This window comes from Pelodiscus sinensis, chromosome 2, assembly GCF_049634645.1.
Source record: "Pelodiscus sinensis isolate JC-2024 chromosome 2, ASM4963464v1, whole genome shotgun sequence".
Classification (NCBI taxonomy): Eukaryota; Metazoa; Chordata; order Testudines; family Trionychidae; genus Pelodiscus; species Pelodiscus sinensis.
Genome location: NC_134712.1, coordinates 91,283,600 through 91,311,397, shown reverse-complemented (window position 1 = coordinate 91,311,397; position 27,798 = coordinate 91,283,600). Strand labels below are relative to the sequence as shown.

The window sequence follows — 27,798 nt, the reverse complement described above, 5'->3', positions numbered from 1 at the left end:
CTGTAGCTGAAATGGTTTTCTATCATGGGGATAAGATGGTAGGAAAAACTGGTTAGTCTCATAGCTCTGCTCCAAAACAAATGACAAGCATGTTGAAACAGTATCCCCCAACATGGTGGTTTTCACAGGGAAGATAAGCTTGGTCTTCATGCTTTCTCAGTGAGCACAGAGATGGCTGCAGTAATGATTCAGCTTCCACCTAGCAGAAGGTTTTATCATTCAGAGCACAGTGCGTGCTGTTTGTCATTGTATTTGAATCTGTACAGCACCTTCTCTATCCAATTTACTGATTAGAAAGGTACAATGGCAGCAAGGGGAATTTTCTTATAGCTGTGATATTCTTTTTATTAAAAGTTCTCTTAAACCTGCAGAGGAGGGATGCAGGGAAGGGCCAAATTCTGCTTTCATTTTTCTCAGCTGATGATGGTCAAATGAAGACCCTACTATTAAATGGAGGGTGTCAAACATTAAGGCTATGTCTAGACTTCCCCCTCTTATGCAAGAGAATATGCAAATGAGGCAAAGGGGTGAATATCACCATGCCTCATTTGCATAGTTAATGAGCCACCATTTTTTGTGCAAGAGGCTTTTGCACAAAAAGGAGCTATCTACACGGCTCCTTTTTCTGCAAAACCCCTCTTGAGCAATAGCCGTTCTGCCGCTTTTTTTCAGGAAGAACAACTCTTGCACCAGAGGGGTGTTTTGCACAAAAAGGAGCCGTGTAGATGGCTCCTTTTTGCGCAAAAGCCCGTTGCCAAAAATGGCAGCTAATTAAGTATGCAAACAAAGTGTGGCAATATTCACCTTTTTGCCTCATTTGCGTATTCTCTTGCATATGTCTATACATAGCCTAAGTGGCCACTGAGAATAAAAGATTAAAACATCTTCCTTTATACAAGCTCTTTTACTTAAATTATGTATTGGCTATATTAATTGTGAAACTCTGGTTTTTAGTTAGGTTTTAATTTATAGCTGTAATACAATACAGTGCTGAAAATGAGATACATATGTTAGAATGTCATGTCTATCATGGTTTTTGTGATACAGTGAAGAAAATGATTTTGTCAAGAGTATAATGCATAGAATGTGTCCCCCGCCCCCCAGGGTGGAGACACATTGCTGACAGCCATTGTCAGCAATGCATCATTTTCCTGGACTAGATGACAGATGAGTACATAGAAATACATTCTCTCTCACACACACAATGATATAATCCCATTGACCTCAATGATTTGACTGGGAGTGCAATTTGATGTACTGTCCTTTTTTCTGGTTACCCCATTCAGTATCTCAGATCTGTTTTTTCACACCCTTAAGAAAGAAATAACATGAAACTCCTGATGTAAAGAGTATCTATCTCAAAACTCTAGGAACTAATGAAGTGGGGAGAGGAGATGGACGCTTGACTCAAGCGTGAATTGGTACTTGACTAAAGGATTTTCTATTGCAATCTGAATTGAGGAAAAAGAGCTTCATTATGACCAGTTAGAATAAGTAGATGTTGTCTACAAGTTGAACCTCCGGTCTTGCAACATCCATGGTCTGGTAGGACCAGAGAGTCCTGATGGCTGGGAGTCCAGTAGCTGTGAGGGGGTTGGGGGAACAGTTGAGAGCGGGTCTGGGGTGGCAGTGGTTGTCAGGGGAGCCAGGAGCTTGGGGCTAGCAGTGGAGCCGGCCTAGGACAGGGAGTCCTGCAGCCAGGCTGGACTGGCAGCAGAGCCCAGCAGCCTGGAAACAGGGTATCTGGCAGGAGAAACCAGTTGAGGGCCTGTAGCCTGGTGGTCAGGGCTGGGGCTGACAGTGGAACCCAGCCTAGTGCATGGAGCCCAACAGCTGGGACTGTCAGTGGAACCTGGCTAGTCACTGGGCCAGGTTTAGGGAGACAGGTGGCTGGAGACAATGAGCCAGGGCCAGCAACAGAACCCAGACAAAGGCCAGGAGTGGAGACAGACCAGCAGTAGAACTGAGCAAAAGGCATGGAGTCCAGAGAGAAGCCCAGCCAGATCTGCCGATGGACCCCAAAAAAGCCCGGAGTCTGTCAGCAGAGGAGCCAGAATTGAACTCCCCTGGTCCAGAAAACTCCTTAATTTGAGACTGGTTAGGTCCTGAAAGTGCCAGTCCAGGGAGGTCCAACTTACATTTTGTTTGAGCCTTCATAATTGTTAGGTTGAGTCAATACAGTTTCTTCAAATCAGCTAACACACTATTGAAGAGTGTCAGAAATATAGTATTATCCTTTCTTAGAAATCCAAACTCTTTATTAATCATTAAAAGTTCTTAACACACTATGTAATTAATCTTCAAAACAGCCTCAAAGATTTTAAATATATTATCAAAATACACACAAGGAGCAAGAGGGAGAAAAGCATACTTAACTTACCCAAGTCTACAATGGGTGTTTTTTTCAAGACTTGCAAATTCAGACTTCTGTGACTAATCCTCCGTGTCACAGCTCTCTAAGGGTACGTCTAGACTGCAGCACTATTTTGGGATACTGGAGGTAACTCAAAATAGCTATTCCATGTCTTTTGAACTAGCTCATTATTTTGAAATAGATTTCAGAATAACGGACTCGCTATTCTGACATCCCTGTAACCCTCATTAAACGATGGCTAAGGAATGTTTTAGAATAGCGTTTTTTTTGAAAATTTGGTGCTGTGTAGACCAAGCTATTTCAAAATTAGCTCGCACTGATTGAATTTGCATAGCTCAAATTGTTTATTTTGAGCTAGCTCCACTGTGTAGATGCACCCTCACTTTCCCTCCACTTCCACTGTCAAATTATTAGCAGTGAAAATATAGGTTGAACCTCTGTGGTCCCAGACACTGATTCATCAACATCTGTGGTCCAGTAGGACCACAGATGTTGATGGATCAAAAAGCCCCAGCAGCAGACATTGGCAGCAGTTGGGAGTGGAGCTCACCAACTGGCAGACAGCAGAGCCCATGCAGCAGCAAAGCTGGCAGGGCTGCCAGAGCCAGTGGGGCCGCAGACTCCACAAAGTAGCAAAGCTGGAGCCCATGGGGCAGTGAATAGGGAAGCTAGTGGAGCTGTTGGAGGACTACCACACTCAGCAGGGAAACAGAGCCCACAGAGCCAGAGCTGACGGGGCAGCAGAGCCCAGAGGCTAGGGAGAGGAGCCCAGCCATAAGGCTGTTTCCCACCCACACACACACCTCCCCTGATCCAGCAAACACCCTTGTCTGAGATGGGTCAATTCCTGAGGGTACCCCAGGGAGGTCCAACCTGTAGCAGAATATCTTAAAAACTTAATCAAGTCTAGTCTGTTTTTCTAAATGTCTTTAAATTATCCTGAAAAAAAATCTCTACACAGAAAAATTAAAGGCTACTCAACACACGGCCCATGGGCCACATGCGGCCCGTGGCCCATTTCTTTGCAGCCCGCAGTGCAGTTTGGGTGCACATGGAACTCAACACATAGCCCACGGGTGGGAGAAAAAACAAAAAAAATAGTCAATATGCTGGTCTTCTTTGGTGATGTCCCCATGGGTGCTCCACTTGAAGTGTTGGTCTCGTCCTGGCGCCACAGGTCAGAGAGTCGTCAGCTGTGGTCCAGCTGGACCACGCATGTGTGGGGCGTGTACTGCTCGTGCTGATTGTTAGCTTGCTTTGAGTCCGGCTTCCCGCCATTTCCTCCTTACTGTTCAACAGTCGCAGGTGGAGCAACTCCCTTCTCCTCAACTGCTAAAACAAGAATTCTGTAAATAGTTAGTCAGCCATTAGTAATTAGGTATTAAGTTAGTTAGTTACAGTTCTCTGAATAGTTTCCCATTTAAAAAAAAACAACCAAAAAATCGCTTATCTTCAGTTTCAAAATGCCAGCTTCCTCTGCCTTCAAGAAATGCTCTGAGTGCCATGACTCCATGCCAGCATCTAATGGACACTCACTTTGTGTCAAATGCCTGGGTCATGTACCTCACAAATGCCCACATTGCCAAAAACTGACTGGCAGAGCCAGACGGGACCGCGAAATGCAGCTGAAGCTGCTCCTCTGCACCAGCGCGCTTCAGCCGCAGGATGGACAATCTCAATGAATTAAACCGGCCACCCCGACTGTCTCTTCTAAGAGCAGGGACCAGAAATCATCCGGGCACCTCCATCAGGGACAGCGGCATGCAAACAGCTGCAGTATTTCCGAGCCCAGCCCCACCTCTAGCAGGGGGACGGATTGGGCGACGATGGTGCCTCTGAGATCTGAATCGGCATCAGAACCTTCATGCTCCCTCGGCACCGAGTACTTCAGCCCAAGCGGTCCTGACATCGGTGCCAGCAGCAGTGGCACCGACTATCTCAATGTTGGCTCCTAGCACTTCCTAGTGGCTTCATCCACTTCCATGCTGGCTAATGTGGCACCGTCCATCCCGGTTCCAGAGACTATGGCACCAGTCACCTCGAGGCTGGCTGCTACGGTGCCAAGCATAGCACCGACGGTTTTGGGGCAGGCTCGGTACCCCTTCACTCCAGCACTGTCACCAGTGCTGAGTGCCTTCTCAGCAAGCTCTTCGCCGGTGCCGGCTCCAGTGCCTGAAACTGACAAGTGCCAGAACACTAGTGTCTCAACCCCTAGGGCTGTACTGTGCCGGCTCCCAGAGTACTCATGGGCACTGCAGCAACAGGGCTTCCCCCACAGCTCACATCAATTAGTGCTGCATGCAGACGCTGATCATTCAGCAGGCACAGGGTTTCAGTTTCCACCAAGCCCTGAGCAGTTAGTTCCTCATCCACAAAGATCACCTTCTTCTGCCTTCTCTGAGCCACACAGGCATGAGACTCATGAAGTTAATACCTCGAGAAGATGCTACCAACGATACTCACCATCACTGCATCACTACCACAGACATTCTGGATCACCTTCGTACACCAGATGCAGATCTCGTTCACCTAGGTCACCCACACGCTCATCTTCACCTCGATACCATCATGAGTTCAGACGAAGATGCTCACCTGCATATTCATCTTCTCGTTATCATCGTGATCATCATCGTCACCATAGAGATTACCATAAGGAGCGAGGGTACTCTTCTGGGCATTCTTCTTCCCGATCCCCACAACGTTATCGGTATCATTTCCACAACAGCTCCAGGGTTCCTACTCCATCAGCTGCTTCCACTCGACCCTCGACGCCGGCTGGAAATGTGCCTCGCCCTCAAGTGCACTTAGTCAGCACAACTAGTAACACCGGAACAGCATCAGCAGGAACAATCCCCAATGGACCATTCTGCTACTTCATCCTCTTCAGATGATGTGGTGTTCCCTAGAAATTCTTCTCCAGTAGATGACAATCACCAGTTTCAAGACTCTTTAAAAAGGTAGCAGAATCACAGGACCTGCATGTAGCAGAAGTCCAACAGAAACAACACAAGTTGTTGAAGAATCTTCAAAAATCCAAAAAGGCATTAGTCTTTGACGATGCGATCCTAGAAATTGCCAATGACATATGGCAGGCACCGGCGTCTGCTCAGCCCACTCATAAGAGGACGGACAAGAAATATTTCGTTCCCACGGAAGAGATGGAATTTCTCTTCATGCATCCTCAATCAAACTCATTTGTTGTGGACGCACCCCAGCAAAAATCTAAGACATCACAACATATGAATGCTGTGGCTGATAAGGAATCTAAACGCTTAGATCTTTTTGGACAGAAAGTTTATTCTTCAGCCGCACTTATACTGAGAATGGCAAACTATATGGCCGATCTCTCTAACCATACCTTCAATAATTATTCAAAGATGGTAGCAGTTTTAGAGAACTTGCCTGACGAGAAACAGCAGTGCTTAAAATCAGTTGTTCAGGAAGGCTATACGGCCTCAACAATGGCCTTACAAATTTCCCTGGATATTGCCGATGCAGCGGCACGTGCCATGGCAACATCAGTAGTTATGATACTCTCTTCGTGGCTACAAATGGCCTCCGTACCTAAAGACTTGCAATCTAAGGTAGAAGACCTGCCTTTTGAAAGGCAAAGTCTATTCGCAGAGAAAACAGACCAAGTTCTGCATTTGGGCAAGGACTCTAGGACTACCCTGAAAACGTTAGGGATGTATACACCTCCATATCGTCGCAGACGATATACTCCCTACTTCGGACAGAGACACTTCTCGTATGAAGTACCGAGGTTCGGACAACAACAACAACAGCAACAACAATGCTCCAGACCACGTCAACAAAAGCGAAGACCACAAACCGGACGAAACCCTAATTCCCAGAACAACATACAGCAAGTTTGATGGTGTGATTGAGGGACTGAGAACCATTCCTTTAACGTACGACCCAGAAACACAGAAGTTATTCCATCATTGACTGAGACCGTACCAGCACAGATGGTTTATCATCACCACAGACCGTTGGGGCTGAGAGAGAGTAACATCAGGATATTCCAACCCTTTTCTTTCCCATCCCCCCAACATCCCTCCAACTCCATCCCTTTTCAGGGACCCATTTCACGTGAATCTCCTAATGCAGGAGGTTTTCTGTCTCATAGAGATTGGTGCGGTGGAGGCAGTATCCGATCAGTTTTGGGGCAGGGGATTCTACTCCCGCTATTTTCTCACCGAGAAGAAATTGGGAGGATGGAGACGGATACTGGACCTGCACAATCTCAATCGGTACTTCAGGAAGCAGAAATTCAGGATGGTGACTCTAACTTCTATATTTCCAACCCTGAACAAAGATGATTGGTTCACGTCCCTCATTCTACAAGATGTGTATTTCCATGTGACAATACACACAGCACACAGATGTTTTCTGAGGTTCATCGTGGGCACGCAACACTTTCAGTACAAAGTCCTCTCGTTTGGCCTTTTCTCCACACCCAGAGTGTTTTCAAAGACACTTGCGGTGGTGGCAGCATACCTTCATCGTCAAGGCATCATGATCTTCCCATACCTGGACGACTGCCTGATCGAGGCTCACTTGTTTGAGAGTGCACTTTCGGCCACTCAGGTTTCACAACACTTATTCACAGATCTGGGCCTTGTATTGAAAGTCTTCTCTCATACCACAAAAATCCCTCGTGTTCATTGGGGCACGATTAGCCTCTACGACCGCCAGGGCCTATCTTCCTACAGAAAGGTTTCACAATATTCAAAACCTCACAAAGTCACTGTCCATCAGCCCAAGAGTGTCGATACTTACTTGTCTCCAACTCTTGGGACACATGGCAGTGACAATATATGTAGTGCAATGCCAAACTACGCCTCAGGTGTCTGTAACATTGGCTGCTGTCCATCTATCGTCTGGGCAATTGCAACATACACAGGCTAGTAACACTGTCACTGACAGTGAAATGATCCCTCGCGAGCTGGAATTCTCCGACCAACATGCTCTTGGGGGTTCCCTTCCACCATCTGCATCCCACTGTCTAAGTTACTTCAGACACCTCTCTCCTAGGATGGGGAGCCCACTGCGAGGGTGAATTCGCTCAAGGCCAATGGAATGCTCAAGAAGCCCTGCAGCACATCAATCTTCTGGAACTCAGGGAGGTATTCAATGAATGCAAGATATTCTTTCCCAATATCTGTGGTCAGAGTGTCCAGGTCTTCTCCGACAACACCACCCCAGTGTACTACATCAATTGACAAGGAGGGGCCTGATCAAGGTCCTTGTGTGCAGAAACCAAGAAGTTATGGAACAGGTGTATCAACCACAAGATCACTCTCATGGCATCATACCTACCTGGCAAAGACAATTCCATTGCAGATGCCTTGAACAGTCACCTGTTTCTTCAACATGAGTGGTAACTCAATCACGAAGTGGTCCTTTCCATATTCCAGCGCTGGGGGTACCTCAGTATAGACTTGTTTGCCACACATCACAACACCAAATGTCCCAGATACTGTTCCAGAGCCAGTCTGAGCCCCGAATCTCTGGGGGATGCGTTCCTGATCAGCTGGGCTCACCACTATCTTCTTAATGCCTTCCCTCCTATTCCACTTCTCCCCAGTGTGCTGGAGAAGATAATCAACGACAGGGCCACGGTGATACTAATAGCGCCCTTCTGGCTCAGACAGACCTGGCTCCCTCTTCTTCTGCAAATGTCTCGCTGACCACCTTATCCGCTACCCAAATGGCCAGATCTGCTCATGCAACCAGGGATGTTCATCGACCAAATGCATCTCACGGCATAGTTCCTACTTGGTTCCATAGCGCAGAGGCACTTTGTTCACAAGAGGTGAAACATATATTACTTCACAGCAGGCGTGACTCCACATGAAAGACTTACCTTTATAAATGGCATCGGTTCCATTCCTGGTGTACAGACAACGGGTTCGATGCGATGTCCACCCCACTCCACTGCATTCTGAACTATGCCCTCCAACTGCACCTGTCTAAACTGGGTCTTTAATCCATTAAAGTCCATCTTTCAGCGATTTCCGCATTCAGACAATCAGTTGAAGGGTTTTCAATTATGTCTTACCCTATGACTAAACGTTTCCTTAAGGGATTAATGAACTTACAACCTCCACACAGAAAACCTTCTATTCTCTGGAATCTTGAGTTCGTTTTGGACACTCTCACGTATCCACCCTTCGAGTCTCTAGCCACATGTGACATTCAGACTCTCACCATGAAGGTGATATTCCTTCTAGCCATAACATTGGCCAGATGAGTCAGAGAATTGGCAGCTCTTTCAGCTGATCCTCCGTACACTCTCTTCACCAACCAAGGGATAATACTACGCTCGCACCCAAAATTTCTACCGAAGGTGAATTCACAATTTCATATTAATGAACCTATAATACTCTCGATTTTTTACCCCAAACCACATGCAACGATTCACGAAGCCCGTCTACATACCTTAGACGTCTGCAGGGCACTCGCCTTTTATCTGGATCAGACTCGCCCCTTTCAACAATCCCAACAGCTCCTCCTGTGTGTCGATGGGAAATCCAAGGGCCAACAGTTGTCTTCACAGTGGATATCTAAAATAATTGTGAAATGTGCTATACTTTATGGAACAAGTCCATATCAACGCCTATTACGGCTCATTCCACTAGAGCAATGTCTACTTCTCTACCTTTTCTCAAAGGAGTCCCAATCCAAGACATTTGCCGTATGGCAACATGGTCTTCAGACATGACATTTGCTAAGCACTATGCCATCAATAGAGTTGCTCGAGAATCAGCACTGTCCTCTGCGGTGCTGTCCACAGCAGACAGATCTTAATTCCGATCCCCCCTCCGCAGACGAGGCTACTGCTCTGTACTCACCTCAAGTGGTGCACCCACGGGGACATCACCAAAGAAGAAGACGAAGTTACTCATCCTGTACAGTAATGATGTTTCTTCGAGGTGTATGTCCCCATGGGTGCTCCACGACCCACCCTCCTCCCCTCATAGGAGTTTATGTTTTTCAGGAGTGATCAAGTTCGGAGGAACTGGCAGGAAGCCGGACTCGGCGCAAGCTAACCATCAGCGCGAGCAGCACGCGCTCCACACTTGCACGGTCCAGCTGGACCATGGCTGACAACTCTCCAACCTGCAGCACCAGGACGAGCCCGACACCTCAAGTGGAGCACCCACGGGGACATACACCTCGAAGAAACATCGTTGCTGCACAAGGTAACTTCGTCTTCTGTTGATATGCGCTTTAGTAGTTAAATTCCTGGACTAGCATTGCTCATTAAAAGTGCTGTCATATGGATAGGATTTGGGTAAATATTGCACTGTATTAGTATCAGAGGACTGACTTAAATGGGACCTGTGTGTTGTGTAGTCTTGCCTTAATCTTTGTATTCATGTCTGTCAGTATGAAATAAGCTATTTGCATATATTTTCATGTATATGCAACCACACCTAAGTTGTGGCCCTCAGCATGTGCTGTGAGGTGGTATTGTGGCCTCTGGGGCTTCCAAAGTTGAATAGCCCTAATTTAAAGTATGCATAAAACAAAAATACATCTGCCACATATGGAGATAAAACAAAAAAAGCAGTCATGTAGCACTTTAAAGACTAACAAGATGTTTTATTAGGTGATGAGATTTCATGGGGCAGACCCACTTCTTCAGATCATATTCTGAAAGTGAATTGGCATGACCATTATATAAAAGAGGGATACAATCAAAAAAGTAAACAAATTACAAACTAACAAATCAGCTACATAGAACAGAAGGTGGGGGCGGAGGGACAAGGAGATATATTGCAATATATGGAGACATATTGCAGTCAGTCATAGACTTGAATTTTTAAGGTGTGTTTGTCATTCTAAAATTTCTTTTAATTCAAGGCCTGAAGCTTATCCGTTTTGACATGCAGGGACTCCAGTAGATCTCTAACAAATTCTCCATTAAACCTTTACCACTCTGGGCACTCAGAATGATGATGTTTGGCATAATATCTCTTAAACAGGAGGAATGGGCTCAAAGAAGTTATATTGCTATGACTAGCATGTCAAAAGAAACTCTCTGTCCTGTCAGTTATTGAAGCATTTTAAAAGATTTTCAAGTAGCATATGTGTCCAACAGTAAGAAAATAATAAATAATGCATTCTCCCAGAGATACTGTCCACTATCTTTGTCAACTGACAATTCTCTTCCTCAGTGTCAGTTAATGCCCCGTGTCCTGAATGCTGATCTCCTTCTTTCTGTGCCCAGATGTTGAGGGGAGGGTAAAGCTATTTCCAGTACTACCCCCAATTCCCAAGACCCCACAAATCACTCTCTGTGATTCGCAACAAGGAGGTGGCTGAAATTTGGCAGGTTAGGTGCACACTGGTTGGCAGTAGAGAAATAAGTCATTTGTAACTGGAATTATTCCCTTTCGCACAACTACAGCTCACTCTGCATCTAAATACCAAAGTTCCTCAGTCTTGCATTGGTTGTGCTACCAATCATGCTTGATAGCTTAAACGTTCCCTGGGGTTAACCTTGAGGGAGCCTGAATCAAATCGGATTCAGTCATGTTGCTGCCCATTAGCATAGAGAAAATAAACAAAGCAATTAATCCTCCTAAGGAGGCTGTTCCACAATACATCAATCACTGAGAAAGTGTCATCTCTTACCTCCTGTCTAACCTCCATTACCCAAGGATCAAATATACTCTAAGCCGCCTACCTGCACAAAGAGCCTAGTGCACGCACCCATACACAGCTGGTCCCAATTCATTAGCCACTTTTAAATCAAGACTAATATGCATGAATGAGAAAACTGCCTGATGGATTAAGGAAAGAAGTACTCTCCCCTTCCCCCACCCCTTTGTAGCTCTTATTTATTTATTTATTTCCTTTTGCAGGTTTCAGAATTCAACAAAGAGGGAACAAAGCCTGGTGGGCTCAAAGCCCATTCTCCATTTTTTTCAAATAAGTTTTCCATTAGCTCTGTGTGTATGTGTGTGTGCGCGTGATTTTTTCATTTCACTTCATACTATTGTTTCTGTTACTTCTTTTGTTCAGTGGAGTTTCAGGCCATACAAATGCACAGGATTTCTTATTAGGGCAGAGCTTCTAGGCACTACCATTGTTAGAGCCCTAGCAGTGTTTCCATTCAAACATTCAAAGCTTAGACGTTTTAATTCTCACTGAAATAAAACTTGGCCTATGAGTTCAAAGCCCAGAGGTGGTTTTGGTTTCCAAATAATATTTCATTGACTTTGATTAAGCTGGTTTATTCTTTTTCTTTTTTCTATTTTCATCTGCAAAAGCCAAAACAAATATACATTATACCAGGATGGGCTCTGGATAGTGACAGGGAACATTGTAAGGAATATAGGAAAGAATTAGAAAGAAAGAGGATGTATAACTATGCTATTGTGCTATGGAAAAAATAGTGAAGAAATTTTGTGGTCATGTAAAAGGCAGTAAATTATACAGAGGAAGTTACATACTTTATTATTTACACCGATGTTTGTGGAGGGTTTTAACCAGTAGGCCTATTTTTTTCACTTTTATCAAGGAAAGTCCAGAATATCTCCAAGTATTCAGCTTCTCAGCTACACAGGTCTGATCACATGGAGTGACAGACATAAAAAAATATCCCTTCGTCTTAAATTGTGCACACAGATCTGCTTTTAAAGTCTCAACTTCTCATTCTGTGTTACAGCACATACAGTTACAAAATGCTGCTAATTACACTAATTTATGCAGAATCCTGGATGGATTTGCACCCCAAATATATAATTTTAATTATCCATGGAAGATTGGATCTTTTATATCAAAGCTGCAGATTGAAATCTAAGTAACAATAACATAGCAACTATAATATTTTCTAAGTAGCCAAGTTACCTATCTCTGTGTCAGTGAGATATCCTAGTGATAAAGATTGGGCTAGGCACTCAAATTCATGATTCTTGGTTATCTGAAGGAAGCTTTCAAGGAAAGGTCTTCAGTTTTGGAATGTGCTTCACTTCCCTGTGATCTTTCCCTGTGATTTTACAGCATTTTAATCTGTTGAACTTCAGAACAAATTGCAAGGTCCCATCTACTTTTGCAAACTTTGCCTCAGGCTCTTATGTCAGTGTTAAAAGAAGCAGACTGATCATTTGGATGAGGATGGTGGTGTAATAAGGGTTCTTATAGAATCATAGAACACTAGAACCGGAAGGGACCACAAGATGTCATCGAGTCCAGTCCCCTGCCCTCACGACAAGACCCAATAGTGTTTAGAACATCTCTGATAGATGTTGATCTAACCTGCTCTTAAATATCTCCAGAGGTGGAGATTCCATAACCTCCCTAGGCAATTTATTCCAGTGTTTAACCACCTTGACAGTTAGAAAGTTTTTCCTAATGTCCAACTTAATCCTCCCTTGCTGCAGTTTAAGCCCATTATTTCCTGTCCTATCCTTAGAGCCCAAGGAGAACAATTTTTCTCCCTCCTCATTGTGACACCATTTTAGATACCTGAAAACTGCAATCATGTCCCCTCTCATTCTTCTCTTTTCTAAACTAAATAATCCCAATTCTTCCTTCATAGGTCATGTTCTCTAGAGCTTTAATCATTCTTGTTGCTCTTCTCTGCACCTTCTCCAATTCTATAGGTCAACATGAATGAAATCTCAAATTTCTGTGGTATAAAGCATGTGCATGTTCATAAGGGATAAGTGTTGTTTAGCAAACTGGTGGAAAATAAATAAATAAATGTTAATGACATGTCTAAGGAAACACCAAAGGAAAAAATCAACAAAAAAACCAAGCCCAAATAATAAACAACAACCTTGCCCCCAGATATTAAAACTGTAGGCTGAAAACACATAGGCTGCGTCTAGACTGGCATGATTTTCCTCAAATGCTTTTAACGGAAAAGTTTTTCCATTAAAAGCATTTGCGGAAAAGAGTGTCTAGATTGGCATGGATGCTTTTGTGGAAAAAGTGCTTTTGCGCAAAAGCATCCATGCTAATCTAGACGCGGTTTTGTGCAAGAAAGCTCCGGTGGCCATTTTCGCCATCGGGCTTTTTTGCGCAAAACAGTTTTTACCTGTCTACACTGGCCCTCTTGTACAAAACCATTTGCACAAGAGGGCTTTTTCCCAAGCGGGAGCGTCAGTGTATTTGCGCAAGAACACTGACAATCATACATTAGATTGTCAGCATTCTTGTGGAAATTCAAGTGACCAGTGTAGACAGCTAGCAAGTTTTTGCGCAAAAGCGGCCACTTTTGTGCATTAACTTGCCAGTCTAAGCGCACCCACAGTAAATACCTGCTTACCTCATAATCTTAAAATATATCAGAAATACCTTTCCTGTTCTCCGTTTTAGCCAGCTCAATAATGTATTTTTATGTACTCTTTTGTATTTGCTGTAACAAGACAGAACAAAGGAGAATAACACACACAACATGAACGGTTTCTAAATGTTTCCAAGCTTCACAAATTCAAGCTGTCAAAGCTGAGTATAAACATCATGGCTGTTTATGAACTTACCCCTGCCTGCTCAAAAAGCTTTCAAATGAAAACACTGCATTGATTTTGTGACTTTTTTTCAGTACTGGGAAAACATTGCTTTATAAAAAACTTGCTCTTTTCCTGCTTATAACAAAGTCGTCTTGTATCTGGATCACAATGTATCATTGGAAAAATACATATTTTAAATAACTGTTAAGTTAGGACGTTAGTTAAAAGACAACAAAACTTGTAAGCATATTTTACTTCCTTTGGGGACTATTCAACTGAATTATTTTGTGAAACCTATAAGGAATTTAAGAAACCATAAGAATAAGCCAGCACATGACAGACATCAACAAAGTCTTAGCCTGTCCTAACTAGAGCACTTCTATACACGTCACAGAATACTGGAGAAGCAACAAAAGCAATCATAAAAATGAAAAATCCATTTCAAGTAAGAGATAAAAGAATATCTTTCACATATACAGAGCATAAAATATATCAAAGTGCATTAAATGCCACCAGCACAATGTTTTCAGATAGTTCATACAGTGGCCTAACATCTCCCCTAAAACAGCATGGTCATTGCAAGCCAAAGTAAAGCTAAATAAATAAATAAAAATTATTCCATAAAAAGGATTATTCTCCAACCTACTTGAACAAACAAAGACCTCAAAAAAAAAAAAATAGAAACAGTGGCCCAGTAAGCCCTGGGGCAAAAGGGAACAACATCAAGAAAGAGCATGCTTGGGTTTAGGGAAAAGATTGCAACAAATAATTCTGTTTTATCACCTTTACTTGCTCTAAGCCCTGGCACCCCTATCAAGCTGATTCCTTGGCTATTCTTTGTTTGTTTTCTTCTCTCCTGACTCTCACTTAGCTTTTTTTTCTGAACTGAGAAGTCATTAGCAGAATAGTGAAAGTCAATAAGGAGAGATATTGGTGAGCTCTTCCTCCATAGTCACAGGAATAAGACTTACAGGTGGCAGATCAAAAGTGCAGGGCAAAAATATTTTCCCTTCCCCATCTTCTCAGTTCCTGAGAGAGACTTTTCTACCTTACTTTTTGTGAGAAAGGTTGGGAAACACTGCTGGTAAGTAGACTAAGGAAACTGAGAGGCAAAAAAAACCCACCACACACAACAATGAACAGCACATAAGGGCTCCACCACCTATTACAGTGCACTTATTTTAAAATTATGCAAACTTCTGCATTCATAATCACCATTCCATCCAATAATAATGGAAAACAAAATGTGAAATAAACATCATGGAACATGTTGACCCAATTTACCATCACTATGTTTCAGAGTTAACGCTAGATAAACAGAGTAGACTTTGCCCTTCAGGAATATCAGCCTAGCTGTAACACACATTTCCCAGAGAACAACTCTGCCTCAAGAGTTGACTTGTATCAGGGTATGTCTATACTACAGTTTTGTTGGAAAACGGCCTTTTTTCCAACAAAAGCTTAGTTACATCCACATTGCAATCATAGTCTTCCAAAAGTAAATCAAAAGAACAGAGGGTTTTTTCCAGCATTGGTAATCCTCTTTCTATGAGGAAGAAGCCTTTTCCCAAAAGAGCTCTTTCAGAAAAGGCATGAGTGGACGGGGAAGAGGGAGTTCTTTCGAAAGAAGAGGAAAAAGCATAGGTGCCCTGGTGGCCACTCCATCCATAGTAATCACAGCTTAAATGTGAGATAGAGTCCATTCAGTGCGGACGCTATCTTTTGAAAAAGCAGATCACGTTTTCGTTACACTTTTGTGTGTGGACACTGTCTTTCAGAAGACTTTTTTGGACGATCTCTTCTGAGAAAAGGTTCTTCCAAAAGAAGCCTACAGTCTAGACATAGCCTCAGAGATCAGAGCAGAAAGAGGGAAACTTTCAGCTCATACAGCTGCCTCTCAAAAGAACACTAAGTTTTAATAAACTAAACGACCAACACAGAACGTCTTTTCAAGACTAAACATTTGTTTTCACATTAAAAATAATTTAAGAGAATATGTTACAGCATCACCTGGTAACAAATTGACAATTAATCCTAAAATCTAATACTTTTCACATTGTGAAAGAATTCAAGGTACAGATTAGAACTTGTATTCCTCAGAACAGAAACGAGGGCAGTTTAGACAATGACAGCATTTAATTAAAATAGTTTGAAATAGTTAAATTATGGGAGGAACAATAATTTAGGTAATTTGGGCTAAACATAAATTCACAAAAAATGTTATAGATGGATTGTTTGTTCAATGTAAGGAAGGGGTTCCAAAGTACCTTGAAACCAGACTTGTGGGCACTTTGGGACCAAATAATATATAATTAGGACAGCAAACCTTCCAAACGGGAGCATCTGCCTGTTTCACAAGTACAAACCTTTTCTATTCTTCCCTGACTAGGTTTACATTACAGTAGAACCTCAACGATATGGACACCAGAGTTATGGACTGATCGGTCAACCAGATATCATGTCAGGCCAGAAGTAACCAGAGCAAAAAAAAAAAAAAAAAAAAAAAAGCAAATCCTGTACTATATTGCATCTTAAAGATAGGCACATCTGAGCAGCCTGTCCCATCCTCGTCTTCCATGAATATGGAAACCATATACAAGAAGTTTAAAATGGAATGAAGAAGGAAATTCCAGCTAAAGCCCCCCAAATCCACAGTCATTCAACCATTGTCCTTTTAATTTGTGCATCCATAAATTTGCCATTCCTTTGCAAGCTCCTTTGTGACCACACTTTTACATTCTTATCTACTTAAGTAAAGATTAATATCTACCTCTTCAAATTTAGAGCATGCCCTGCTGTCTTGTCAGCCCTCTCATTTCCAATTATTCTCATATGTATAGGAATACATTCTATTGTTGTATGGTGTATGCTCAGAAATAATACTATTCTCCATATTCATGATACAAAAATCAACATAGCCTATTTTTATAGTGTTAGCAGGACATAGTGCTGTAAATTATAAGTAAATAAAGATGGGTGGTATAATGTTTGTAGACACCCCCCCCCCCCAAAAAAAAGAAAAACTTGTTGATCATGTTCCCTGGTGCTCTGGGCAATAGTGCAAAAGAAGCCTTCCTGTGTTTCCTTAAGGATACTAAAATGAAGTGTTATATATATATATATATTGAAAATAGAATGAAGAAGGTTATTACAGTTAGAATACTGAAAATCCACAGAGATCTGCTTTATATCTATGGGAATCCACCTTTGTAATATGAATGCTAATATCAGCAGTTCATCTTTGCAGATACAGATGCAGATACACATTTTGTATCTGGAACACTGCATATTTGCAGATACCTGCTTTATCTACATGGCTATCCACATCCACAGATGTGGATATGGATATCCACAGATCATTTTTGCAGATGCAGATACACATTTTGTATTTGGGTAGGGCTTTAATTATAGACTGGTGTCAATTATGTCCTGCTGTACCAAAAAAAAACAACAACAAAGGAGGAGGCTTCAGGGAGGAGCTTTTGAAACACCCCTTATAACCATGGCCCCTGTTTGAACCACAGAAACCATGGAGCCAGGGCTGGGGCCAGGGCTATGATGGTTGGGGTGAACAGTTGACAGAACAAGAGGTCCAAGGCGGGGGCCAAAGCTGAGGGAAGGATAGAGCTGGGACCCAACTCACAGCTGGGCCACGGTGGTGGCTGGTATCCAGTCCTCTGGCCAAGTGTGGAGCTGCACTGAGGCTGGGAGTGGAGCCAGATGTGGGGCCAGAAGCCAGGACCATAGCTGGAGGCAGAACTAGACTAGGGTTATGACTGGAACACTTGGTTGAAAAAGCACCCTGGGCAGTTAAAAGTTTGCTTAGCAGTGCTGAGGGGCTAAAGTTGGCTAGTTCCTACTTGTACTGAATCTGTGCAGTAGCCCAGAAACAGCTAGCAGGTTCCAGGCAATGGGGTCAGGGAATCTACACATTGCTCCTACTCTGAGCGCTAGTTCTGATCTCCCATTGGCCAGGAACTGTGGCCAATGGAAGATATGGAGGCAGTGCCTGCTAGTAAATTCAGTGCACAGAACTCCCTTGTCCCCCTCATTCTAGGCGATGGACCAGCTGGCCACTTCCAGGGCATGGTGCAGAGACAGAACAGTCAAGGAGCCTGCCTTAGTCCTGCACTGCTGACTGGGAGCTTCCTAAAGTAAGCCCATATCCCAGCCCTGAGTCTTCCCCCCAATCCACAGCTCCCTTTTACACTCCAAACCCTTCCTCCAAGCCACCCCCCCCTCAGAGTCTGCATCCCAGTTTGAATCCTGATCCCTTGCCTTGGCCTGAATCCCTGTCCTATACCCTGTCCAAATTAGTGAGGGTATGGTGGAGTGATCCACTGAGGGAGTGAACGTGGGTCCTCTGTGAGGGTGGGGCAGAAGGTGGGACCTCAGGGAAAGATCAGGGCTAAGGTGTTGATTTCCATGCATGCAGAAAGTTGACAACCCTAGGCCAGAGCAGAGCTGGGGTTGGTGCAGAGGTGGACAGCACTCCATAGGGGTTAATGCAGGCCTGATGTACCCCCCAATATTCTGGGAAGCACACCTCACCATTTGGGGGCCTCTGCACTAGAGCAAAATGGAGGTGGCTAGGGATGAGGAGAAGTTCTAGTAGTGCTGGACTCTTTCCCTGGGTAGAGTCAGGTGAGAAATCAAGAGGGGTGAAATTGCATCTGGGGTCAATTAAGTTTGGCCAAGAGTTGGGGCAGGTGTTAGATAAGTGAGGTAGGAAGTAGCCCAGGGAAACAAAAATAGGGTCCAAAATTGAATAGACTCTGGCTTCCAGTCCTGGGCTGGAATCCTGAGTAGTGGGCAGGGCCAGGTTCCCTTATCAGTCATTGGGGAAATGACACTGGACTGGTCTTCGACATGGCATATGGACAGCTTGTGCAATAGGATTTTGATACCTCTGAAGCAGAGGACTAAACTGTGACTTGAGTGGAAGACCCAGTCACAAAGAGGGAGCACCTCAAGTCCCAAACAAAGACAGATCATAGTGCAAGCTGCTGCCTGGTAGAAGAGCCACACTGTGTGAGAGCTAAAGTTTTTATTTTTATTTTTGGATTAATAATGTAGCAATGTAAGGTAACATATTATCATTTAATATTTTATTAAATTAACCCCGTTAGTAAGATATAGATATATTCCTTTGTTTTAAAATTTAGTGAGTTTAGTAAGTGAAGAAATACAGTTTTGGTATTGTGTCTGTTAACAAGACTAGAGAAATGTTGAAGGTTGAAACCTTAATTGTTTGATTTACAAGGCCTTTTTGCTTTGCCCATGTGGGATACTCTTGTATTATGCTTTTCTTTGAAAGTCCTTGTAAAAGATTGTTTGTGTGTGAAAGTGGTATGTATGTGTCGAGATAAAGGTGCGAACCAGATGTCCAGAGGAAGGAGGGACAAAGCATGGGTGAAAACAGACTGATCAGCATCAGAGAAACCATCAGTAACCACCAGTGTGAACACATGGTCAAAGAGTGATCGGATTGGCAGATTGACGGTTTTAAAGTGAAGCAAGCACCCCTAAAAGATGATTGATTACAGGATGAGCTTTGGAGATGTTTTGGGAATGATTGACATCAACAAGATAACACACCAGACACAGACTTACACAGCAGAATCCATAGACTTCAACAGAGAAACGGATTATAAAAGCACGGTGCTTTGCTTAGGAACTTTGGGTTCATCTTGCCACCAATTCCATATGAGAATCGGATCGTGACCGAAAGTCCCTGCTTTCCCTCAGTGATTGATATAACTGGCCACTAGATTGATACAGACTCTGGACTAGTAACTATAACATCGTCTGGTGGGACTGTATGTGTGTATGGTGTTTGTGTGTGAGTGATTGAAAAGCATATGCAACTGTTGTATTCTCAATAAATGTGGCGTACTGCCTTTTCCCCTATAAAAGATCTTGTGTGCTTCGTTTAAGCACAACATTTATTGAGAATACAATCCCAACACTAATGCCCACAGATGATTTAAAGGGTCAATGGTGGTAGGTGATTTTACTTTTGCTTGAGGGTTGTATAAATCTATTCTTATGTGAAAAACACCAATTACGGACTATTGCAAAATTTCATTTTTAAGGGGAATTTGACTCTTAGAACTAGTCACAAAAGAATCTATAATTATCAACTTTTATAATTAAAAATGGCCAGCCAATCTTAATTCTAATTAAAAATAATGTAACTCAGGATGAGATATTTAAATAGTTCATTGTATCAGGCAATTCACACAATGTTAAAATGAAATCGACAGGCATGATGGTCTTCAGATTAGTGTTCTACACTGGGCATTAGCCAATATGGATTCAATGCTCTTGTAGCTTCCCTGTGTAAGAATATGGAGAAGTCACTTAATTTTGTGTGTCAATTCCTCATCTATAAAATGGAATAATAATTAGAGCCAGTCAGGAAATCATGTTAGTTCCCTCAAAAATTGGGTAACATTATTTTTCAAATGTATTGGGTCATTGATCGAAACAATAAAAACTCTAAATCCAGTTCACTTCCCTCCCCCTTCTTGGCAAATGAAAAGCTTTTCTGGTGAGCTTTTATTCATTCACAGTTCATTAATTAAAAAGTTGCACTATTCCATGCACTCTTATTGTATCTGCTAAAAATATTTGTAAGCCTTTTTATTAGAGCCACCCAGGCTTTGAGTTTGAGTGACAATTCATTTGGTAGCCTTCCTGTGCTCGATATCAAGCCTTTGTTTATAGAAATTAGTTGTGTGTTGTGCTTCTGTTTTGACAAACAAAATTGTATGTGCTTCAAAACCTCTTCCCTCAATGATAAGATTCCTGTAATAGATGAGGCAGTGAAAACTATTCCCCTCACTCTGTCATCATTGCAACATTTGGCCAGTCATTTCTGAAGATTAAAAAAAGAAAAGAATAAACATGAACGCGCACACACACACGCACACACACAGGAAATTTAGTACTGAAGGAATTTTCCATATTAAAAAAGCTGTAGGGAGAAAAATAGTACAACAATTTCATTTTAAATCCACATTTTCCTTCTCATTATACAATGGCGTAGAGGTGGATTTATGCTTGATTTGTTTAGACAAATCACAAGCAGCCTGATCGATGTTAGTTAAACTCTGTTTTAAAAGTTAGTGAATGAAGGGCAAGTATACACATCCAGACTTCAAAATCATATAGTTTTTAAATTTTAAATTATGAGAAAGCTAAAATAGGGATATGGAAGAAAAAAATGTAATGTCAGCCTTAATTAAAGCATTTCTGCTCATTACACTGAAGTTTGTCCCTTAATCCACACAATCCAGGTAAATGGGCTTCCTGGGACATCATGTACATTTTCGTTGTTGTTATTTTTCACCTGAGTAGTTTCGCTCCTTCCCCCTTTAATTAATTCTCATTTTGAAGTAAGAATCAACTTTAAACAGCCTTTTAGTTTGTTTTCCTCCATTCTGCATGCATGGCAATACAGTGCTTATCATGGGGACTGCGGTCCTAGTGTTTTAGCTGTTCACAGACATGACCCTTCTGTATATTGTTCCTAGTCCAACAAAATATCAAACTTTCAGTTTGTGCAAGAGCAGTGTTTCCTGCAGTCCTTTGTCTAGCATTCTTAAAAGCTAGCCTTTTTAAAATGCCGAGAAAAAGAGCTAGCATTAGAACTGATCTCTACTGTTGCCATGCTAGAGCCACGTGTGGTCCTAAATGAGAAAATGATGGCAACCTCCGCTCTGTGAACACTATTCAGTTATGTGCACACATAACCTAAAACTGTCTGTGGAGCTGTGGAGCCTGTAGTGCTCTTCCCCCCCCCCCCTCCCCCCCCGCTGTGCCTCATGCTCATGAGTCATAGATGATAAAAGACATTTAGTATTTTTGACTGCCAGTCCTAGAGTTGAATATTGATAAAAGAAAATAGTTCCATTCCTGGCACAGTTCACTCTGTTAAAAATACATTATGGCACTGAAACAAGTGACCATTAACTTTTGACTGCAGCAGTCAACAATTATAAGGAGATATTTTTATACTTTTAAAATATACGAAATATGAATTGATAGGCTGATAATAGTATAGGGGAAAGTGAAATCTCTTCTTATATAATCAAAGCTTAGGCTAAGCAATAGCAGATCAAGACTTGACTTTGGGCTTCTCATGGGAAACAAAACATTTCCAGAGAAAGAGGGCAGCTGTCCCAGGCACTAAATGAAAGGTGTACTTAGCAGCAAGTCAATGCACCATAAAACCCCAGTACAAGAAAACATTTTTCAAGGTTCCCTGGATGTGAGGTACTTTGAAACAAAGTGTAAATATTTATTTCTTTTCTCCCGTATTACTAGCTTTCCTTAGTCTCCTTTTTTTCTGTCACATTTTTACTTATTTCTACCTGCCTTTTCTTTTCCCAGCTGTTTTCTCCTCACTGCTCTTAACCTATAGTCAGAATATTATGGGCTAAATTGTTTCCTTGTTGGAGGGAAGTAGAAGAATCAGTTTGGATCTGTGGCCATTATTTTTCAGGGAGTTGCATCCAAAAACCACACATGAAAAATATGATAAATTACATGAGATTCACACAGTCTTTCATATTGCACCGTTACCGGTCATGGCATATTTGATTTTGGTCGTCACAGGATCAGGGTCCTCACCCACTAGTGTAATCTAGTGTTTCTTAGTGCTTAACATCAGATATGGGCCCTCATATTAAGTTTGTACTAAGTCCAAGCTTGAAAGATGCTGGAAATGTCAGCTTCTTATTGCTAGTAGAAGGTAAGAGACCCTTTTCCTCTTAAAAAGCTCATCGCTCATTAGAGGAAGCATTCGCTAGTGGGGGCTTCTGAATTCTTTGTAGGTTGCAGTTGTAGATTGTAGATCATTTTTTGTAGTGAAAAATATGCACTGAGTTTTGTAGCATTTAGCAGAGGTCTTTTCTTACAGGATTTTGCTTTATTTGTTGGGGCAGGCTTCAAGCAGAGCCTGATTTGACTATTTCTTACCACAGAAGAAATGGACAATGTTCAGTTTCAGTTGGATTAAAGCAATTACCCTTTTATAATTAAACTCAGTGTTAGAGACATTTTTTCTGTACTTTCCTTTGCACTGGATATATTGCAAAGGAAATAAATTGTTATGGTGTTTCCAGAGTTGCTAGCATTCCTTCTTGTGGTAACTAAGATATTTTCCCATTGGTATTTCCTCTTCAACAAACCACAAAAATGTTGATGTGTTTTTTAAGGGAGGGATAGTAATAAGACACAGTGTGAAAAGACAGACACACACTACCTAGTAAAATGGGTTTGCATTCCTACCATTCAGACCTTTGGCTTTAAGGGAACTCTGCTTTATGTCTTGGGTTTGAGCCCATTGCTTTGTTCAAACTCATTGTATTGAAAATACCATTTTGTTTAATAATTTCCACTTTATAACAGAGGAGATGTATTTTATTCCTTGTGAGGTTTCCCTGAAATCAAATTACTGCTGATTCTAGCTTATTCAACCACAACTGGAGCTGTTTGAGAACCAGATCCCAAGGCTTATGTATGGGAGGAAAGAGAGCAGCAGTCTGGATTCTGGAATGCGTGGACTATGGCCAAGTCTCTGGAATTAATACCAATTTTTTTTCAGTGTCCTAGATCACTACTTATGTACACCCTCACCTGAATTCTCTCCTTCCACCCCCACACTTCTCCACACCAAACTCTCTGCCATTCCACTGGAAATTAACCATTGCAGCTGAAAAGGAATTCTTCTCAATTTCCAAACATTCAACTTGAATTTTAGATGGAAGCAGGCTTTTTTCTTTGTTCTTGCCTCTCTTTCCTCCTAGTACAAGAGAGTTCTAGCAGGCAGATCACCCTGAGATCAGCATAGCTTTTTAGTATTTCTATTTTCTTTCAATTATAGTCATATATTGTAAGAATAAAAAGTTACAAAGGATGAGAAGCCTCTTAATATTACACTGTTCACATATTTCCAAAGAAAGGTTAGATTAGTGCTGACACACTAAGATTTTCCATTATACTAATCTATTATAACTTTCTCAGCTATGTTTAACATTTCATTAATCTTAGCCAATTATTTTTTTTTACTTCATCTGGATTTCATTTTCACTTTCTATTGGTAAGGGAGATCTTTCCAGCAGACACAAATGACTGAATAAAATTTAATTAGACTTCTCCAAGCAAGACTCGTTCTACAACCATAGCTAAAGACGACTATCTTCTTTCATCCTACAGTGGTTTGGTAAGGGTCTAATGAAGCTTTTGTGAGTTGTGGCGTGGGAGGAGGAGGTGGAAGAGGAAGAGAGAATGAATCAAAAAATTATCTTGAAATTGATCAGCTATCTTGCTCATTTTTTAGCACTGAAGCATGAGTCACACTTAACATTTTAAAAAGTCTGTTTAGAGTCAACAGACCAACTTCAGACATTCAGCGAATGGATGTGTTATGTTGTGATATATTCACCCATCCAAGGAGTTATTTCAGACTTGGTTCAGGAATAGCTTGTTGCTCTGAGGAAAATAGGAGAAGGGAAAAGTAGCAAGGATTTCTACTGTAGCATCACTCTCTAGAGAATCTCTGTCTCATAATTTAAACATAATTGGTGGGACCCATCTGGCAAGCTTTGAGGATCAGCTGGTTCTTTTCAACTGTGTTCTATATGGAAAAAGGGGTATTTTTTTCAAACCTGTATTTCTTATTTCATTGTGTATTTGTTTTTTTTTTAATCTTACTAATACAGCCATTTGAAATGTACTTTCATATTAGTCTTTGACTAGGAAGGATCAAAAGCCAAAGCAGTGACAAAAAAGATTCCTTTTGACGTATGATTTATGTTTCAGGAAAGAATGTGAAGCGGAATAGTTTACTTACTGAACAGTGCTAATCTCTGATAGACTGTCCTCTTCAATAATGGTCAGGCAACCAGTTTAACACAAAAGATGATTCACAAAGAGTTTTGCTGTTGTAATATGCCATCCAAATGCCAATAGACATCGTTAACAGGCTCTGAACAAATGCCAGTTGGCAGTATTTTGCAAACTGGTTTTTAAATATTGAATGTAGATAGCCTAAGGCACCTGGAATTCCTGTTGTTGTTTTTTAAAAAAATCACAAAACAGATGAATATTTTTTCAAAAAAGAACATGAAAATTGAAGCGTATGCGGAACATTCTAACAGCAGCAATGGGTACTCCATGGAATGCTTTTTTTAAAACTTTAGTTTGGAATCAGCCAAACCAATATACTTGATTTTTCTCTTCCTATTCAGTCTCTGGTTTTTCTATCTTTTCTTTCACCCTTTCAAGTAAATAAATAGGCCTAGAACAGATTTCCAAAACTGCATATAGTGGAATTCCCCCAACATGAAGAGAAATAAAAATTTAACCAAACAGATTTAGTGAATTTTTAGAAAATATACTCAAATACCAGATGGCTATAGCTGTGATGTGAGAGACACAGTAGAGGAGACTGGAAGAGCCTCTGCCTATTCTCTTTTGACTTGTGTACTGCATGAACATTACCTTTTGGAATTAATGTTTACATATGCATTTGGTACATTCACTCTCACCTGTCACAGCATGCACTGTCCTCCTACATTTCATTTGAAACTAAATATGGTCAGCTGTTGATTGCAAGAACAAAATAGATTTCATTTTTCTATTTGACAGTCTCAGTCTAGTTCTTATTCAGGCGGTATCTGAATAACAAAAAGACTGCGACATTAGCTGGTTTGTGTGTAGTGTTGGTAAGTTTCTTATCAGGAAGGCCAAGGACTGAACAAATATGAAAACAGAACTACCAGGAGGAAATAAACTACAGCACAGTGTGCCTCAAAAGAAAGGAATGGACTGGCATGGTGTTTGGGTCCTCATCATACAAAGTCTTAACCACCCAAGGTGATACTTTTAGAAGAGTTCAGCTCCTATTTAGGCACCTAACTGAAATGGATAGATTTTCAGGAGATTTTTAGCTCCCATTGTTCTTGGTGATTGCTGCTGAATATTGAACCCTTCTCAAAATCTGGCCACATATTTAAGCCTGTCTATAAACACTTATGAACTCAGTAGACTACATAGATGCTTAAGGTTATCCCTGGGAGGGGAGAATGTAGGATTGAAGGTCTCTGTGACAGGGCACCCGCCCTGCACTGGCCCTTTAAGGTCAAAACTCAGGCTCAGAGCAGGGGCTGAAAGTAAAGACTCAGCTGAGGCCATTAGGGCTAATGAGAGCCCAGCTGGGGGCTATATAAAGAAGAACAGTTGGGTTGGGGGAGGGGAGGGAAGGGTGGAGAGCAGTGAAGAGCTGGCAGCGGAGGAAGCAGGAGGCTCCCAGGAGGGAGAACAGTAATGGGGTGGCCAGGAAGGGCTAGCGGAGTGCTGGCTAAGGTGCTCCTTGGCTGTAGGGCCTGAGGCAAGGCTTGGAGGGTGGTAGCAATGCAGCCCATGTAAGTGGGGCAGCAGAGATACACCCAGTGCTGGTGATGAGCAGCCTGTACAGACTGCAGCTTGCCCTGAGATGGGCTAGATGAAGGCAATCGGTGGGTAACTGAGGCACAGTGGGGAGTACACACCCTAACCGTCTCCAATGCTTAAGAATAGTATCTAGCTGTTATAATGATTTTTCATCAATAGACTGTAAAGCACTTTACAACTACTGTTGTCCCCAGTTTACAGATTACAAAGCTGAGTTATAGAGAGGGGAGGGGACTTGGCCAAGGTCTCCCACCATGCCAGAGGCAGAGCTGGGAATCAAACTCATATCTCCTCAGCTGCAGTCTAGTGCTCTATTTACATCATACGGCCTCCCCCACCTCCAATAAAATGAAAGTTTATCTCTTTGGCCAATGGGGGAAATGTTACTTAGGCACATAAGTATCTATAAGATCAGGACACCAGTCTGGTGATATTTGAATGTCTATTTTCTGTGCTTTCACTTTTCTGTTGTAAACTCCCTTATTTAGAAGAATTATGGCCAGAGCTATCAAACATTCATTTGCAATAATGTAGTTCAAATTATTTTTTAAAGCATACAAGCACAAGGTGACTTTAATCAGAAGCTTCTCCTGAACATATGTTGTAATTCATTTTTAGAGAATTCTTCTGCTTATATGTAATACAGCAATTATACATATTTGGTATGATACAATGATATTTTTTCTAAATACACCAAGGCTGCGTCTAGATTGGCATGATTTTCTGGAAATGCTTTTAATGGAAAAGTTTTCCGGTAAAAGCATTTTTGGAACAGAGCGTCTAGATTGGCACGGACGTTTTTCCGCAAAAGAACTTTTTGCGGAAAAGCTTCTGTGCCAATCTAGATGCGCTTTTCCGCAAAAAAGCCCCGATCGCCATTTTCGCGATTGGGGCTTTTTTGCGGAAAACAAATCTGAGCTGTTTACACTGGCCCTTTTGCGCAAAAGCTTTGCACAAAAGGGACTTTTGCCTGAATGGAAGCAGAATAGTATTTCCACAAGAAGCACTGATTTCTTACAGTAGGAAGTCAGTGCTTTTGCGGAAATTCAAGCAGCCAGTATAGACAGCTGGCAAGTTTTTCCGGAAAAGCGGCTGATTTTCCAGAAAAACTGGCCAGTCTAGACACAGCCCAACTCTTTTGCTTCACTCAGACCTACTTGGAAAATTAGTTTAAATAGTTAAATTGGAAGAGGAAAGTTGTCATTGTCGCATGCTTTCCTACAAAGATTAGAGAGAGAAAAAATCAGTCTTGACTGAAATATTTTAATTTGCTTATTTTCTTTGTTTCTGTTAACAAAGGAGTGTATTATGGGTTTCAATAAGAATAGAATGAACACTTTGACGATGTTATCAATGTGATGAAAATGCTCATTTACTTTAAATGTTTCCTTTCTTTTAAAATACACATAGGCCATAGTCAGACCTTCGTACAATGTCATGCCCACTGGGTGCCAGTCAATGGTCCCAAGGATTCATGTAGGAGGATCCACT

At 41.8% G+C, this 27,798-nt stretch overlaps 1 long non-coding RNA gene across 1 annotated transcript in view; it reads right to left on the bottom strand.

The window, feature by feature from the left end:
• Positions 1–942: 942 nt before the first annotated feature.
• Positions 943–27,798, bottom strand: part of LOC142827130 (uncharacterized) — a 59,061-nt gene continuing 32,205 nt past the window's right edge. The window contains exons 2-3 of the long non-coding RNA XR_012901573.1: positions 8,819–8,943; positions 943–3,706 (exon numbers count right to left, since the gene is read on the bottom strand). This is a non-coding gene — a long non-coding RNA (uncharacterized LOC142827130). The remainder of the gene's footprint in view (positions 3,707–8,818; positions 8,944–27,798) is intronic.